This window comes from Ochotona curzoniae, unplaced genomic scaffold (genome assembly GCF_017591425.1).
Source record: "Ochotona curzoniae isolate NIBS_2020 unplaced genomic scaffold, NIBS_Ocur_1.0 contig_931, whole genome shotgun sequence".
Lineage (NCBI taxonomy): Eukaryota > Metazoa > Chordata > Mammalia > Lagomorpha > Ochotonidae > Ochotona > Ochotona curzoniae.
The window spans coordinates 229,438-242,434 of record NW_024466617.1 but is presented as its reverse complement, the minus strand read 5'-3'; the positions used below and the strand labels follow the sequence as shown (position 1 = coordinate 242,434).

Below are 12,997 nucleotides of genomic sequence, written 5' to 3'. Positions count from 1 at the left end.
TGGATACAATGATTCAAAAGTTCATCTGGAAACACAAAAAACCATGAATAGCTCGAACCATCCTGAAAAATAAGAAGTTAGCAGGGGGAATCACAATCCCGGACCTCTGGACATACTATAGAGCAGTGGTTATCAAAACAGCCTGGTACTGGCACAAAGACAGAAAGGAAGATCAATGGAATAGAATAGAAGCACCAAAAGGGAACCCACACAAATACAGCCAATTAATCTTTGACAAAAAGACCAATGACAGCTCAAGCAAGTGGGAAGGCCTCTTTAGTAAATGTTGTTGGGACAACTGGCTGATAGCCTGTAGAAACAAAAAAATAGAACCACATCTATCACCATACACTAAGATCCAATCCACATGGATAAAAGACCTAAACCTACATCCAGAAACCTTCAAACTCTTGCAAGAAAATGTAGGAAATACCCTGCAAGACCTAGGAGTAGGTCCCGACTTTCTAAGAAGGACACCAAAAGCAATAGCAGTTGAGAACAGAATAAACAAATGGGACCTCATCAAACTAAGAAGCTTCTGTACAGCAAGGGAAACAATCAACAAAGTAAAAAAGCAACCCACAGAGTGGGAGAAGATCTTTGCACACTACATAGTCGATATGGGGCTAATTTCCAGGATATACAAAGAACTTCAAAACAACCAAAAAACCAAAGCAAACAAACCACTCAAGAAATGGGCACGGGAAATGGGCAAACATTTCACAAAGGAACAAGTCCAAATGGCAAACAAACATATGAAAAAATGTTCCAGCTCCCTAGCAATAAGGGAAATCCAAATTAAAACATCGATGAGATACCACCTAACACCAGTAAGATTGGCCCACATAAACAAGAACACCAACGACGCTTGCTGGCGAGGATGCGGGGAAAAGGGAACCCTACTCCACTGCTGGTGGAGCTGCAAATTGGTACAGCCTTTATGGAAATCAGTCTGGAGAACACTCAAACAACTCAAAATCTGCATACCATATGACCCAGCAATAGCACTCCTAGGAATATATCCAAAACACCTGTTTTACGACAAACCAACATGCATCCCTATGTTCATTGCAGCACAATCAGTAATTGCAAAAACATGGAAGCAACCGAAATGCCCATCAGCAGAAGATTGGATAAGAAAGCTTTGGTTCATCTACTCCATGGAATACTACTCAGCTATTAAAAAAAACAAAATGCAGTTTTGGGGGCTAAATGGGCACAACTGGAAACTATAATGCTAAGGGAAATGAGCGAATCCCAAAAGATTAGATACCACATGTTTGCCTTGATTTAACTTGTAATTTTTTGTTTGGTTGTTTGTTATTTTTTGAACCTGTCATTGATACTGTCTCAACCCAGATGTTTCGAAGAATGGAACTTGCATTATTTTTAACATATTGTTTACCCAATACTATGTCAATTAATTCCATAATGTTGTATATTGATACTGAGGCCTTGTTGGGGCTCTTAACTGACCGGATCTTTACTCTGTTAGCCCTATCTTCAGACCAGAGAAGGTCTCCCCATGAGGCCACTGAACTTATCTGGACAATAAGATGCTGGACTTTATGCTAGGCATGTGTTTGCAAGCAATGAATCTCAACTGAACTTGAACTATGGTTATGCAACAAGGTGGAGGAATCCACCATGGGGGGAGGGGTATGGGAGGGGTGGGGGGAATCCCCAGCGCCTATAAAACTGTACTACATAATACAATGTAAGCAACAATAAAAAAAAAATAATGTCCATTTACACGACTTTGATGAGTTTAGTATTATGATGAATGCAAGGAAAGGAAATCCCTAGAAAGAAATCTTTCATACCTGAAGGATTGTGCAGAAGCAGCTCCTTGAGGTTCTCAGTGAGCACTGCAGCATCCAGTAATATGAATACCCCTGCTCATTAGGACAAAGGGACTCAGGCTGCAATAACCCAGTTCTAGAAGTATTTTAGCATGCAATGTGGCTGATTCCTCTGACAATGTGATCCCTGTGTAGAATGAAAAAATGAAATCTGTCCAATAAAAGAACAGGAAACAGGTCATGAGAATGAGAGTACTCTGAGTGGCTCTGATCTCTGGGCTGGGATATTTGGCACACCTGGAGCTCTGGAGGTAGAAGACACGCTTGTGATGTTTGTACAGATAGAGAGCCATGTACACACTGCTCCAGCCCATGAGACTCTGAAAGGTGAGGTCCCGGAGAGCCATGAGACAGAGGAAGAGCCATCTGATGATTTGTGGAGCTGGCAGCATGTAGCACTAACCAACATATTCTAACATTTGATTCGTTCTTGTTGTTAACTGCTGTGATGTAGTGGAGCAAGTTAGAGCTTATGAGAAAGCTAAAGACCCAGAAGAGGAGGAGGTGGGGAAGAACCTGCCATGCAGTGCGTGGTTTGAGCTTTCTCCATAAGTTGTTCCTGGGACTGATGGTGATGGCCTGGACCACACTGAGGAGGCATGTGGTGCAGATGGAGAGACTTCGAGCCACCCTACTCAGGTAAACCATGACTTTGCAAACAATCCCACCTAGTAGGAAGTTACTAAAATACACCACTGTGGTTATGTCTCTGATCCATCTGGTACAAATAATGACAATATTTGAAATAGCCAATTAAATGAGTATAAGATCTATGGAATTTTTCTCATGACTCATGACTAAAGTACGTACATGTTTCAAAAGCATAAGGCTGTTTCCCAAAATTCCAGGCCCTGTGAGAGAAAGGAAGCTCATTTTCCAGATGAGGTGTCTCTGTGTCATCTTCTCACTTCATGGAATGACCTAGGGAAAACTTGCGGAACGCAAAGAAGTGAGCATGACAGTCTCAGATCAGTGGATGTGCTTTGGAATTAGTGAAAAGAATAGTACTGATGCAACAATATGTCCATAGTTCATTCCTTGTGTATAGCATAAAACTTATCTTTCCTTTGGATTTATTTATTTTTTAAAACGAAGGTATACAGAGAGAAGGAGAGACGGGTGTTGGGGGGGGGAGTCTAGCATTCCAAAAGGTTGCAGGTACCCAAGGTCTTGAGTCATCTTCTGATGATTTCCCAGTCCATTATCAAGAAGAATCAGAAGTGGAGCAACCAAAGCTAAAACTAACTTCCAAGTGGAATAACACTGCTGCAGGTATAGGATCAGCCTGTTGAATCACCATGCCAGTCCCAGGCTCCCATCTCTACTTGGTATCTTCTTTTTGTCTTCTTTCTGCTGAAACAACGATGGTAAAAGTTACAGTTTAAACATTAACTCTGTGATAGGACATTTTCTTGCCTTTTCACAAAATGTTCGGTGTATCAATTACATCCAAATTTACTAGAGGTTTGTTACAAGAAAGGTGTGGATTCAGTGACAACAGTCCTTCATCAGGTCTAAATCATGATCCTGAGGTCCTTGCATTTCTCTGCTCACATTCAGCAACTTACCCATGTGGTCTGTGCTGGTATCTGATGGGCATCCTCCTTACAGCTCCACTGAATTTTGGGAAACTAACCATGCACAGAAAGTGAAACTCTGCATGTTCTCACTTATCTATGGGAGTGAAAATTTCATTGCAAAATGTCAAACACACACAAGTAGTTGCACAGGAGGTAAATGAAAGTCAATGGACAGAAGGTTGAGACTTAACAGGAGTAGTAACTTTGACATTCTATAGCTCAGCAAAATATGTATTTTGAACCAGGACAAATGCAAGGTTCAGAGCAGCCCTTAGCATTTTGAATGTTCCCAACACAGGGAATGACAAACTGGGAGGTATTTAAACACAGCATTTTTCAGGCTCTGCCCTTTTCATAATTTATTTAAGATTGAAATGTCATGTTCTAGCCTGTGAATTGATGCAATTAATATATGTATACTATTAATAAAATCTAAATGTAAGAATCAAATGTACATTTAGCATTAGTGGTAGCATCTCAGAAGAATTACACTTGACCATTTCAAGCCAATTGCCCAGTAGCTAACAGAGGGAAAAGAAAAGGGTCCTAGCACAAGGTGGAAGTGGCAGAGCTGAGGTTTCTGTGCTTCTCTACTTCTGGGGAGATCTGAGCAAATGCTTTTTCATGGCTTTGTTTTGTCTGTTTTACATTCCTGTTTACCTTGTCCTTGCTCTCTGTCTGCTTAAAGAAAACTACCATGTATGACCCTAAAACTGCAACCTGGCTTCTTCAGTCACTAACTTTTCATCTGTTACAGGATGGTGCTTTATATTACCAAGATTTACTGTGAGAATTAAATGGGTAGATGCACTCAATGCTCATGTCAGTACCCAACATGAAAAAAGACTGATTTCCTAAACAGATTTGTCTGTGCTGTCCTTACACTAGTTGTCACATTTGATCAATTATCTATACTTAGTTACTGAGTCATATCTTGGGTCTAAAAAATGTCAGAAAACAATTAATCATAAAATGCCACAAAGTACTGAAGGACACCAGAAGGAAGAGACACTAAAATGAAAGCAAAAAACAAAACAAAACAAAACAAAACAAACAAAAAAAAAACAACAAAAAAAAAAACCTTTTGAGAGGAAAGGTATACAAAAGCCAGGAGCCTGTGAGAGGAAGAGCTCCCCATCCGGGCTCAAAGTCCACTGCCTGATGCACATTGCCTCTCTCACACCTGAGAGATGCTGCAGCCTCAGACTCAGGGCATCGATGGCTCTGCTGCACACAGTCTCCATCCAGGGCCACACAAGCAGGTATTGCAGGACACACTGGACAGCAGTAGCCACCCCCTCCTTTGGTACTCACACCTTGCTCTTCCACAGGGACAGGGAAGCTGAGACAATGCCTTCTCCCGACCTGGTCCTGAAGAGCCCTACATGAAACAGCTTCCCTTCCAGAGCAAAGGCAACTCCCCCTGCACACACACACTCTGCCTCACTCACCTGAGCAGTCTGTAGGGTTGTGGCTGGAGCTGTGGCAGAGCAGCACAGCCAGGCCTCTTTATCCTTCCTTGCCCGAGTTCCAGCACTGATTGATGCTGTCACTGATGTCAACATGTCAGTGTGATGAGTTTGGCTCCTTCAGGGTGCTCTGGGTCCCTGGGGACAGCTCTGCCCTCTCTCTTGCTGAGCCCTTGGCTGTTGAGTCCATAAACACCCAGTTCTTAATTACACTGAAGCTGCACTAATGAGCAGAAGGCAGCGTAATGATGAGCAGGTCTCAGAGGGTCCAGGTTCCTTGGACTTCACTGTGATCTCATCCTACCTCTGCCACTCAGCACCAAGACTCATAAGCCAACTTGGAAGAAGTATCTGAGAGTCAGCAGTGGTCACTTCCTCAAGTTAGCTTTTTGGCTTATAGTGTTTTTAATATCTGAAAATGCTCATCAGGACCAACTTTTAGGTTGATCAACTTACTTCAAATTTCATAATCTCTTTATTTTTCTGCTGATATATATACTTATATTTACAAAACATTTACTTTTATTCTGAAAAATATTTTCTAATTAAATATATGTAATATAAAAATAAATTTAAAATATTATTTTCATATATCATACACATGTGTAGATTGTATATAATAATATTTTATATAATATTTCAAATTTTTTCTTAAAAGAAGATCAGATTTACAGAGAAACAGAGAGTGAGAGAGAAAAATCTTCTATCCACTAATTTACTACTTCAATGACCACACTGACTGGAACTGAACTTTTATCAAGCCACTGACCAAGAGTTTTCTGGGTCGCCTATGCAGGTACTAGGTCCCACTTCTTTATGCTATCCTCCACTGCTTGCCATAAGCAGGGATTTGGATGGGCAGTGGAACAACCAGGACATGAACCAGCACAACTACGGGACCTGGTATTTACAATGTGAGGTTTTAGCCATTGGACCATCACACTGTGCCCACTACTGATACACCTTAACCATATCCGACCAATCATTCATAGAAAATTATGCATAGAAAATGCTGAAGTGTAGTTACTAAAGTCCTCACTTTGCACACTCTGAGATCCTTTGTGGGCACCTATTCAGGCCCCTGCTCTGCTACTTCTCATTCAGCTCAGTGTCTGTGGCCTGGTAAACCAGTAGAGGACAGCCAAAGCCTTGGGACTTGTACTTGAAAGAAATTCCTGCATGTTGTCTTCAAATTGGCTCAATTTTGGACCAATGCAACCACCTGGGAAGTGAACCAGCAGACTGAAATTTGTTCACTGTTTGATTTAGCCTTCTGTTAGTATTTTGTTGGGACGTCCTTCACACATGGCTTTGGCTTTGGTGGGTACAATTTCTTTTCTCTGTCAAAAGAACATCTTTAATTATCATTTGTAGGGCAGGTTTGAAATAGGTATATTGTTTGAGCTTTTATTTATTGAGGAAGATTTTATTTCATTTTCAAAGACAAAGGAAAGTGTTTGTCTTTTGTTCTGGGTTGACAAGTTATTACTTTTAGAATCTGGAAAATGTTGGTTCATTCTCTTCTGGTCTGTAGAGTTTCTTGTGAGAGGTTATTGATGTTCCTTTATATATCAATATTTTATCATGCCCATTTAAGAATCTGTTGCTTATGTTCTATTGAAGATAGCTTGATTATCACGTGTCATGGTGAAGTTCACTTTTGAGCAACACTGTTAGGACATCTGTGTCCCTCCTGTGTTTTGTTCCGCAATTATTTCTCCTCATTATGAAAGCTTTTAATTATTATTTCATTGATGACATCTTTAAACCCAGCTTCTCTTTCTGTGCCTTCTGAAACTCCCATAACTTATATTTGTCCTTTTAGTAGAGTCCCTTCATTCATGAATACTTTTCTTAGTTTGGTTCACTTCTTCTAGCTTTTTGATTATTTCTATATTTTGGTGAGAAACATCTTCTAATTATGAGATTCTTTCTTCTGTCTTATTGTATTATTGAGATTTTTCACTGACGTTTTAACTTTCCCCATTGTGTCCTTCATTTCTAGAAGTTCTGGATTTTGTTTCAGTGTTGTCATTTCTTGTATGAAATATTCCTGAAATCCCTATCTGTGCTTCCCATTGCTGATAAGAAGCTTTATAATGAGTTTTCTGAATTCTTTATCACCAATTTCCTTAGTGTATTCCTCAGTTAACTCTGAGGTTGGCAAAGGCTGTTGCTCCTTTGCAGGGGAGTTTCTTTTACTCTCGGTCATTGTATTTCTGGTTATCATATCCTTCTTGGGGCAAGTTTCTAGACTGTGTCACTCACAAGTCTACTGTTTGATTTTACTGTTTGCATTTGGTACCCAATTCTTCCTTTCTAGTAACTCGTGCTACTTCCTCCAGTGATTTTCACTTCTGGACACTTGTGTTAGGTTTCCACCATAGTCTTCATAGCTCCAGCTCCTGGATTACGACTCTTCATTTCCTGTGGTCTTGTGCTGTAACTGCACCATTGTGCATACAATCTTTTTCCCACTTCCAGTTTGAGCAGTTCCCAGAATTAGGGAGTCTCCATGTGTCCTATATAATGGGGTTGTCAGTACTACTGATCTTACCAGAACCTGCTCTTTCTTAAATTTGAGAATCATCTATCCCATTTTGACCTAAAAGAAGCCAAAGTCCTACTACCTTAAACTTAATGCAATACATTTACCAGCTAAGGACAAGAACAAGTTAAGAGAGTGTCATTCAAAGTGGAATTTGTGGTTCATAGAAGCATAGAATTGAGGAGGATAGAAAAGAGTATCAGTGTCAGCAACAGAGTATAGTCTACCTAGCACTGGTTCCACTACAGGCCATTTAGGGAATCTTAATGCTACCACATTGTCCTTCATTCCAGTTTTGAGATGTTTCCTTCTAAAGTGTTTGCAAATTTTGTACTATTTGGATTTTTTTCTGTGTTAACTAATCGTAAAATAATACTTAAGAAATAAGAAACTTTTCTTCAAAAATCATTTTATACAATTACATAGCCATATAAAATCATGGACAAAAACCATCTATATGTAATTTCTAAATATCTGAATATATAACTATAAAGTTTATTTTAGCCATCTATAAACGTTAATGGGAAAAGAGTAGGCAGGTCAGAAAATCTCACTGAAATGTTGGTTTTGCAATATAGTTTCTTTGAAGTTGTGTACTCTGTTCTGGATACCTATGTTTATATGATGCTGAAAATTAACCTAGAACAAATTATTAATTCATGCAGATTTAAACTAGTTGCTTACAAAATTGTCTCAGTTTAAGTGAAAAGTTTAAGGATGTAAAGCAAAAATAAAGAAACAAGGACAGAAAATGGATTTCAAAATCTTTTATTAACACAAATAAAAACAAAACCCTATTAAAGCCTAAACAAATGTTTAGTGGTTAAAAATTTCCATTTGTATTCCATGTTTTCAAATTCTCTTGTTGAAATTAAAAGTTTTAAAAATGGAAAAACTTGACAAGTTACGTATATATACAAATACCTATATGGATGAAAGGAAAAATAATAAGAACATTGGGTTTAGAATAAATCAAAATAACAGCAACATCACACCTGGGAGTGGACTTGAGTGTGAGTAACTTGCAGAGGGGAGTAGTGTCAACAGCAGACCCATGGCTATGTTCTGATGGGTTACATTCAGCTGCTTGAACTGAATCTATCCTTCTAAATCTTAAATTTTTTTTTGTATTGTTCTTCTGCGTATTTTTTTTGTTGAAATCCAGAACACTGAAATGATAAAATGATGAAATGTATTCTCTATGGAGTAGCTCAACAGAAGAACCGTAAAGGCTCTGTGTGTTTTTCCAACTCTCAAAGCAGATATGCAGAAAATTAGCGGAGATGATTTGAAGTCACTCCAATAGTAGTAGGTAAATCTGAAGTGGAAAACTCATGATTCCTCCAAGATTTTTAGTGTTTAGCAGATCCAAGTCCTTTTCATAAAATAATAACTAAAAAATTGTACAAGTGTAACAATACCAAATTTTAAACAGATAATGTGATATTCAGGTGTTGCTGACTGTGTTGATGCACCTGCATTTGAAGATTCAGTGGATACAGTAGTAGCAGACAGCCTGTTACCCACTACATTGATAGTAAATTGGAGAGCTATCAAAATTCAGAATCTCAAACAAATAGACGCCAGTGGGCTTATACTAAAATGCAGTGCTGTTTATATTTCAGTCATCTATCAGGACTTACTGAAGCCACTGAATATTGAGTTTTCAAAATTTTGCATGAAAAAAATGAGCAATCGCACACTTGTTGCCAAAGCCAACATACACCAGATGAATGCCAATATTTTTATTTTTAAAAAAAGATAATAAAAAAAAATCCAAGAGACCCAGGGATGAGAAGAGGCTGGGCAGTGCTAAGCTCCAGCTCCTTCTGGGGACATTTTGGACAGGGGATTGGCTAGGCCAGCCTAGGATGCAGGATACAATGTCCAGTGCCAAGAATAAGAGTGGGCTAAGACAGGCTGGGTCAGAGGTACCATCAACACATGCAAGATCCAGGGTTAGGATTGGGTCTGGTGGGAAAATGAAGGAAACTCTCTTACTAGGCTGCAATTTAAATTGGTGAGGTGGAGGGTCAGTGTGGATCAGACTGAACATGGCTCCAAATGTCCCTTAGCCTGTGTGTGAGCTGGGCCTAAGGGAGTGTTACTTTGGGCTAGGCCTCAGCACTAACTGGTACTCACAAGAGCAGAGTGGGTGCAGGACAGTCTGGGCAAGGTTGTGGCACTTTCCAGTTCTACAAGAGAGCCAGGTCTGAGGGTAGACCAGGCAGGACTGGGATATAGTCCCCACATAATGAGACCTGGGAATGAAGGTGGGCCATGTCAGGCTTGGCTGAGCACCCACCAGTTCACGTGAGATCCATAACTAAGAGCTGTTAAGACAATTCCCACTGGTGAGTGCAAGAATAGAATCAAGGCTAGGACAGCCCGGTGTATGGGCCAGGTTTAGGGCAGGCTGAGTTGGGCCAGTCTCCAGAAACCTGATGATATGTGCAACAGCCAGGATAGGTTGTAGTCCAGGCCAGATTGTGCTAAAACACATGAGGATTAGCACTCAGAAATGCCTTAATTGAGCTAGTACACAGAGCTTGCCAGCATGAGCTGGGACTGGAGCAGACAAGATGAAGCCAGGCTATAGTACCCACTCACTGTGGGAAATTGATCTCTGCCTGCCTAGCTAATATGGGAGGATATAGGCACATGGCACACTGTGTCCCTGACTAACTGAAGCCCAAACATGGCCTGTTCACTGGACATGCAACAAGAGCGATGGGCTGCATTCTAGTCATTCTTCTCTACTCTGGTAGGACTTCCTTTGTAAACAACTCTAGGAAGACACATGTAACATTCATCCAGCTTTTCAGCAGATAATGAGTTTGCCCTGGACATATCTTCCTGTGCTTACTGACTTTTAACTTCAATGGAGGGTCCAGAGAGACAGACATATCTGTTAGCCAGTCACAATGTTGTTGTCAACTAGAACTATCACTGGGACTACCCTTCTGCCTGTCCCCTTCTCCAACATAAGCTTGTGATATCACTCAAATAAATGGACATTCTTCACCAGTTTTTCTCCAGAGTTTCTGTTGCAGAAGACTGTCATCTCCCCATTTAGTGGTCTCTAGGTCTGCTGGACAGAAGACCCCTGAGAATGTAAAATTATGAGCAAGATGGGCCATGCCAGGCTGGGCCACAGCACCTATCAATATGTGCAAAATGCCATGCTGGGGGCAAACCTGACAGGAGAGCACTTCTCACTGGATACTATAACCTAGCCTGGCGAAGCGTGACTCCACACCTGGTATTCATGTGAACTGCCAGGAGCAGCTTGCTAGGCCACTACTCCCAATGCTAAGCCTGAAACTGGACTTGGGACAGACCAGGTTGGACAGTGCTGCAACATCCGTTAGCCTGAATACAAGCTGGGTTGGAAGGAGGGTTAGCCAAGGCTAAGCCAGTGCATCTGCTGGCACATGAAAGAGCCAATTTAAGTGTGCACCCTCTGGACTTTGGTGCAGCATCCTCAAGACTGGGTGCAAGTCATTTGAGGCTGCATATCAGTATCCCCTAGTACGCACAAGATCCAGGGCATGGGACGGACATTGTAGAACTATGGGGACTCCTCTGTTAGGCAGCATCTGTCATTGGTGCACATGAGAGCCAGGGCTAGGGTTTCTGGATTGTGCCCATTGTGCAAGTGTACCAGGCTTATAGAATGGATATGACTGGGCTGTGCCATAGCACTAATGGGAGTGTTTGACAGCCTGATGTGATGTGGGAGGAGCTGGACTAACATCCTGCCCTAGCCGGCATGTGCAGGCAACAGGGCTAGGGACAGACTGTAGTTTTCACAGGAAATGCCCCTGGGGGTGGAACTGACTAGGCAGCTGAATTCATCATTTTGGGCATAGGCTGATGCTGGTGGTGTCAGAACAAACCAGACTCTGCTCTGGTTGTCACATAAGAGCCAGGTTTGGAATCAGCATAGGCTAGATTTCTCAGCGGACTCCCCAACTATGATACAGGCTACAAACTGTGGCCATTGGAAACACCACAAGGTATGTGAACCAATCTTAGAGTACATCTATCAGGATTGGGCCTCTTCAGCTAATGTGTACAGTGGACAGTGTACGCAGAGGCACACATGGAACATACCAGCCAAATCATCTAGGGCAGCAGAAGACAACAAGTACCTTATTAGAGGATAGAAAGCAGCATGTTGAACAACTTTCATAACCTAGCTTTTGCAGTAGGTGTGTGGGTGTGTGATTGCACTAGGTGGACTTTGGAAAGATTTTCTCAACCTGGAGTGATGAAATCAACAGCAATTCAGAATTTTCAAAACCAATCAAATAACATCCTCAGAACATTTTCTCCTACATTAGGGAATCTAAGATGATATTGAGTGGTCATTTCCTATCCCTAGATGCTGGTGTAATTTGGCAGCAAAGGGTAACCCATTCTCATTCCTCCCACTGCTGCTGCACAGGAGAAAAAGAAAGAAATTTAAAATAAAAGATATTTGTCTCACTCAGCTTTGCCCTTCATAATTGTCACCACACTAATCAGTGGCTGAAAAGGCAGTCTTCTCAACTATGTAAACAATATAAATAAACTGAAATAGAAATCAAATTAAAAAATCAAAATGAAAACACATATGTGAACATGTATATGCTAGCCCTGCCCAGCTTGCACCCAGCTCTGTCTTTCATACAAACTAGTAGGTGTGATAGCTCAGCATAGCCCATACCCCATCCTGGTCCTGAACATGTCAGTGTGATACAGTTTGACCCAACCCTGTACAGCCCATCCCCACAGCACCCTAGAGCCAAGCTCCCATTGTTTAGAATGCTTTAAATATTATTCTCAAGCCTGGCATAATTGCTCACCTGGTTAATCTTCCACCTCCAGCGCCAGCATCCCATTTGGGCACTAATTTGTGTCCCCTGATTCAAAATACATGCTTTTGCTTACTACCTAGATTTGTAATGACATGGGTAGCACTGGATCATGGTCTAGGTCCAAATCAGATAAGTTCTGAATGTCAGTTATGTGTGAACTCTGTTTTAGGATTTCTCTTTATATATTTGACTACTTCAGTGGTAACCAGTACCTTTCCTCCGTTTAACCTTTATGACACATCTGTGATCTCTGTCCAGGACTCAGAGGTGATAAACAAGGATAAGAACAGTGTTAGGTAAGCTGTGGATAGGAGCCAGTTTACTGTAGGTGAGGGATATTCACAAATAAATTGTGTCCATTACATACAGGATGTTGTATAGTGTATTTCTTTTTTTTAATTGTTTACATTGTATTATGTGGTACAGTTTTATAGGCACTGGGGATTCCCCCTACCCCTCCCATACCCCTCCCCCCATGGTGGATTCCTCCACCTTGTTGCATGACTACAGTTCAAGTTCAGTTGAGATTCGTTCCTTGCAAACACATGCCTAGCATAAAGTTCAGCGTCTTATTGTCCAGATAAGTCCAGTGGCCTCATGGGGAGACCTTCTCTGGTCTGAAGATAGGTCTAACAGAGTAAAGATCCGGTCAGTTAAGAGCCCCAACAAAACCTCA

The 12,997-nt window shown here is 41.1% G+C and overlaps 1 pseudogene; it reads right to left on the bottom strand.

Annotated features, from left to right (window-relative positions):
* Positions 1 to 1,858: 1,858 nt before the first annotated feature.
* Positions 1,859 to 3,462, bottom strand: LOC121166225 (annotated as a pseudogene).
* Positions 3,463 to 12,997: the final 9,535 nt, after the last annotated feature.